Genomic DNA, 6176 nt, shown 5'->3' with positions numbered 1-6176 from the left:
AGGATGAAGATCGTTCATTGGTCAGAGGTAAATCAGAACATAATAAATGGTCTAATAATAATTACTTGCATTTATATAGAGCTTTTCAAGACACCCAAAGCGCTTACAAATGGACGTCCGCAAACCAATGTGTAGCCCCCGTCTGGGTGATGCTAAGGCAACAGCTAATCCGTGCACTACAGCTCAACACAGATCAGCTCGGCCCATTTGGAGCAACTTGGGGGTTAAGTGTCTTGCTCAAGGACACTTCCGACATGCGGACAGTCAGAGCCAGGATTCGAACCACCAACCCTACGGTCGATGAACGACCAGCTCTACCAACTGAGCTTCAGTTGCCCCTAATGTAATCACTCGTTTAGCATTTTAAATAAATTAAAAAAAACGTACATCAACTTCGAGCATCAGTTTCTCGGTAGGCTCCTTAAAGTAGACCATAAGGAGCTGGAGGATGCAGGCAGCCTTCTCCGAACCCTCTGGATCATAGCTGGCCAGAAATTCCCTGATCTTCGGGTTGTCCAGTTTCTGGCAGAAATGCAGGATGGTCTGTCCTCTCTGACCCAGGGCCTCTCGGAGCTTCTGAAGTATGTTGACGTCCGTCAGGATGCCAAAGTGGGAGAAAAGCCCTCTCTGAGAAAAGGCCATTCCTCTTTGACCTCCAACATCGCTGGTGCAGGCATTCTGTTGAGGTACCTCCGCAGGATGATGTAGGTCCTCACCATCAGAAGTTCTGCTCTCTCTGCACCACCCATCCCTTCCTCTGTGTACAGACATACAAATACATGTTTGAGAGTACCCAAGTAACAACAATTAAATTCAATGTCCCCACCTCTGGGATATTTTGAGTGTCAAACCTTTAATTTCATGCTCTCATCATTACTCATTCTGAATATTAAGGTGGCCTTTTTGCTTAATGTGGGATGTTTATGTAGGTGTCAATTCACCAAAAATAAAGTAGATTGCATGCCTGAGTAGATGTTCCGCAGATCCCTTTTCGAATCCTCCAACGTTGCCTCGGTCTCCCCCTCTGGTAACTCTGCTGGGCACCACCTCACACACCTAGGGATAGGAATCATAGGTTGACATCCAATATATTTACAGTGGAACATTGTTGTGCGTGGTAACTAGTTACCTACCCAAACATAATTCAATCTGCCTGACACTGAAGAGGATGGTTGGCCTCTCTGATGACCTTGAAAAAAGGAGACCAGAGAAAGGAGAAATTACAAAGGCAACCAACAAAAGGAATTTTTCAGTTTGCATGCAGATTATGAACATGCTGTAAAGGTGTTCAAGGTCAGGTAGTCGAGCATCCCATTTAGACGAGACCACAGTCACACAATCATATCGAAATGTTAACTACCTTAGCTGCAACAACACTCGAACAGTCACTAGCAATTTCCTCGAGGATGGCGCACGCACACCAGGATCACGAGGATGTCCAATCTGGAATAGAGGCAGTAAAAAACCACCACAGGGAAGCAAGAGAGGTAAACTCACATAAATGTACTGTTAAACAGTATTGGATGAAGTGATTAATCTCAGGTGTGCTGCACAGGTAACAAATGTCTGAGCTTCAGTACTTCATGGAGGGAAGCACTGGAGCTGGGGACTGCAGTTATGCACAGTCTATAAACCACGGTCTGTGTTGCATACTAGGACTACCTCCAACTAGGAAGCAATCCGTGGATTGGATTTAGGATTTAGGCAATACACCTCGTCGCGTCGGTCAACACCAGGCAGGCAATCAGTAGGCCTAGAGGAAGATACAAGATACAATATCTGTTTATTCGCCATGTAGTTTTACAACATACTAGAAATGTGTTGCTGGTAGGTACTGACATAAAGACAACATTGGACAGGGTGCAGGGACAAGACAGGACAAGTGCAAAACAGGACAGTGTACAAAATGCAGGTAAAAGTGGATGCTAATTTAGGCTAGAATAGTATAGAAGTAAAATAAGATTAAAAAAAATGTGTTTTCAGAGAAATGACATTACGCATTGCAATAACCTATAAACATTTCAAACCTATAAACATTGCGAACCTGTAAACATTGTGAAGAGGCAAGGGAGAGAGAGTTTGGTAATCCTTTATCATCCAGAGTAGTGTTGATGAAAGTATTGAGTGATTGAAACGTTGCTCGCTAGGCGAGGCTTCAACTCTAAGTAAGCCACAGGCTACAATGAGGCTAAAAAATAGTTCAACTTTTTATGTCTGAGCATGTTTTGAGAGCAGTGTTAAATCAGACTTTGGTTCAACCTGGTTCAACCAGCTACGAAATGGACCAATCTGCACAATGACTACTTTTACTGTCGCTATTTCAATGATAATACTTAAAGCAAAATGTAATTTTACTTGTATAATACTTCAATTTGATATAAAAGACAGTTTGTTTTTCATCTGGTTTCAATTAAACAAAGTCTTGGCTTTCAGAATATTAAACTTGTTTCGGAAAATTCAGATGATAAATACAACTTTGAAGCTTCGGCATAATTAAAAGCGGAGAACGGACTAATGTAACGTCACAGCAAGCATAACAACAGCCGGTGTTTCTTGTGAGTGTTTCCCCGGTACACAAATGCAAAAATACACATACACACACACACACACACACACACACACACACACACACACACACTCGCGAGCTTCCCCCAGACCAGTAAAAACGAAAACGTGTCTTCGGGTCAATGTGACTGATTTCGATAGAGCAAGTCACATTTGGTTTAGGCACGAAACATACAGTAGAAATACATTGCTTTCAAAATCGCTCTGTGTCGAATCAATAGATTATATTTCGTGACTCTAACACGAAGTGCAGTGAGTGCTTCATCCTCTGAACACCACAGGATGGCGACTGTAACGCACATATTAACATAGGTACGCTCCTCTGAAATGATTGTCCCCTGCAATTATTATTATCCCTCAATCGAGTTCGCTATTCAGCTAGCTAACGTTAGCTTAAACAAACGTAACATGCAACGTTAGCCTAATCCAAAATGCTCTACTCCGGCGTACCTTTCATGTGGCTCGTCAGCGCAGACTCTCGCATCGTTATTTTTGCAAACTTTGCAGGAGGCTACTCGTGGGCTTGACCCTCGTCTTAGACATGGCTTGTATTTGTCTTCTGCTAGCCAACGCAACCTCCTGGCACACAGTCATCTATCTCATCAGAATGCCCAGGTCACACGTGACGTAAAACAAACATTTGCAGGTCGCGCGCATAGCGCGGGAAGGCCGCAGCGGAGCTGTTTTGTAGAAGCGAAGCAATTCTTTTCTTTTAATCTAAAAAGCAAACTATTCAGTCAGACAGCAATTTATTGTAAAAGTAAAGCATTACATTTTCAAGCACTTTATCTCAATTTCAAGCACCATTCCCAAATTTCAAGCACTTTCCCAACCTTGAAAACACCACGTCAAATTTCAAGCATTTTCAAGGATTTCAAGCACCCGTACGAACCCCGAGTAGTACAGTTAAAACCTTAACGATCCGAATAATCGATTAATCGTTTCATTAATCGATAGATTAATCGATTATCAAATTAGTCGTTTGTTGCAGCCCTAGTGATGACACGTGGTGACACCAATGTGCAATAGGGTCTGTGACGAATTCATTAAGAACATTGTAAGAGCAACTAACGTTACCAACTTTGACACCGATTTAGATTAGGTCTAATTTGATGAGACAATGTCATGAAACCACCACGCACCTAGCACAAGAAACATTCATTAGCTAGCTAACATCAGCTAACCTACTAGTAAGTTAGTTAGACCATGGCGTCAGAATACAAACTTAGCAGCAATGCTAAGCTAACTAGCTTATACCAATGGCAATTATGCCAGTCTTACCTGTTAAAGTATTCATTGTTCGCTCTTTCATTCGAATACAGCATAAGCCTTCTGCCAACAAATGGAACAGTCAGCAACAGTTGACAGGCTAGTACCAGAGCCATCTACCATAGCCATATACGGCGCTGGCTAGCACTAGCTAGGCTAACGTTAAAGCCACCTGCTTGAAGGTGGACATGGCTGCTATCAAGCTAACGCTAGCTATCTATTCGCTACCATGTACAAACCAACACGACACTACTCCACTGGCGTTCGCAATCGAAAGCACATAATATCCACCACTAATCCACATTATGGGCAGTACTTACTTGCTGTTTACCGATGGTAACCGCTTTGGAGAAACTCACAGATGTTCACCTTGACTGTTGCCTCCGTGCGAATTTTCGAAAGGATCGAGGCATCTCTGTTAGGAGGCTTTGGGTTCCTCAAAGCGCGATATGATTGGCCGTTCGAGCGATGACGTTCCGTTTCGTCCCTTCAAACGTGACACCTACGGTTAACAGGCAAACCAGTGGACAAATACCCAGAAATGACGTTTTTTCTGGCGTGTATGTCACGTGATCTTCAACTTTCTCAGCAGAATAAAATAAATATAAATATATCAGCAATTAAACAACATATTCCATTTCTTTTCACACAATACGTCTCCTTTCAGTATCAACACTAATTCGGCTGACTTATATATTTGATCCAATTGGTAAATAGGGACACCTAGTGGTTAAAGCACGTTATTGAAATGTTTTGTTAAATAATCTTTAATCTTTAATAACCTGACTTTGGAAAGGGCTGGAAAGATAATTTTTTCACCAGGGGCGTCTAAATAGGGCCCAGATAAGGTATCTGGAATATGGGAACCGTAACCCCGACACCCAGACACCCAGACATTTTTTTTCAATCTAATGTCAAACTCTCACAAAATCCTGTCTCGAGCTAAAGATTGGACACCCTTTGGTGAGGGAGGGAGAGAAAATTGAAAACAATTGAAAAAAGGTGTTTGGCGCTTCGAGACTTTGAGAGTGTGTTGCTTAACTTGTGTGGAACCCGCTTGCAAAATTTGGGGCCGCTGTGACCTTCAACCAAGTCTCAAACTAAGGTTAAAGGTCATGTTTTCATGGCTCTCAGTACTCTAGACGGCACAAAGGAAGGTCCGACAGCTTTGTGCTTGGTGTCGTTGGAATCGCCTCGAAGAGTACATGCCTATTCATCCCTCTGCTGCTCCGAATGTCAAACGTTATGGCTTAAAACGGGACAAAGCCTTCCATTAAGCCGCTTTCACTCTCGCTCTTGTGGTGACAGAGCACGCCAATTTCCCCGCATGCTAGGCAGACAAGAGTATTCTAGTTAGCTTCGGTTTGATGTGGAGATGTGATTTGATGTGTCGTCTGTCCCCCAACTCCTCTCCAAAGTTGAGATATGTAATAAAATACTCAGGGGAGTTTCCTGAATTTTCATGCCGAAAGCCAAGCACTAGGCCCTGGGTAAATTAAGACGCTGATTTGGGGCACTTTTTGCACTTTCCCTGGTGCTAGAAACTCAAGTCAGGAATCCCTGGAATCGTTGTAAAAATACATTTCTAGCTAAACGTAATTGAGAATGCAGTTTAGTTATGTGGGAACGTAATTTTTAGGAGACAGGGTTGCCAGGACACAAGCCGGTTAGAATAGCAGGGCTCTCAAGTTTTGAACAGAGTTCAGAGTGAGATTTTGGCAGCGGCGAGGCTTTGGGTGGGGACGGTAGTCTTATCTGATAAATGACACATAAATTCATATAAAAACATATTTATTTAATTCTTAGTGAAGGGATGTGTGTGTGTGTGTGTGTGTGTGTGTGTGTGTGTGTGTGTGTGTGTGTGTGTATCTGTGTGTGTGTGTGTGTGTTTTTTGTTGTAGGTGTTGGTGGCAACCCTCTCCGCGTCGGCATTAGAGTGAGGGAGCACTAGAACAAGTTAAGCTATTTTAGTGAGCCTCCCAAACTGGCTCAAACCGGTCACCTTTAAAAAAAGGAACCATGGGGATATCCATCAGCTGATATTCCAGGAACTCCTCACACACCTAAGGTGTGAGAACAAGTTTTTAGAGAGTACTTGTCCATGGACAAGTGAGTTTGGAAATGTACTCGTCCGAATACATTTTTCACTTGTCCAGAATGGACAAAAATTGGGGCCACTGGAATCTTCTTCTTCGTCATCGTATTTTACATTTTGCCACGGTTTTTATGACACCGCTAACGTAAGTGAGAAGTGAGATTTTACTGCATCACACATAGGGTTGGGTATCGTTTGGATTTTAACGATTCCGGTTCTGCTTTTCGATTCCGGTTATTTTCGGTTC

The 6176-nt window shown here is 42.8% G+C and overlaps 1 long non-coding RNA gene across 1 annotated transcript; it reads right to left on the bottom strand.

The window, feature by feature from the left end:
* Positions 1 to 414: 414 nt before the first annotated feature.
* On the bottom strand, positions 415 to 1424 carry LOC117456963 (uncharacterized). Its single transcript, XR_004553292.2, has 4 exons — positions 1361 to 1424; positions 1134 to 1189; positions 965 to 1056; positions 415 to 757 (listed from the first exon to the last, which is right to left on the bottom strand). It is a non-coding gene; the product is annotated as an uncharacterized lncRNA (long non-coding RNA).
* Between the last annotated feature and the right edge of the window lie 4752 nt (positions 1425 to 6176).

Source organism: Pseudochaenichthys georgianus, chromosome 13 (genome assembly GCF_902827115.2).
Source record: "Pseudochaenichthys georgianus chromosome 13, fPseGeo1.2, whole genome shotgun sequence".
Taxonomy (NCBI): Eukaryota; Metazoa; Chordata; class Actinopteri; order Perciformes; family Channichthyidae; genus Pseudochaenichthys; species Pseudochaenichthys georgianus.
This window is presented reverse-complemented; position numbering and strand designations above follow the sequence as displayed.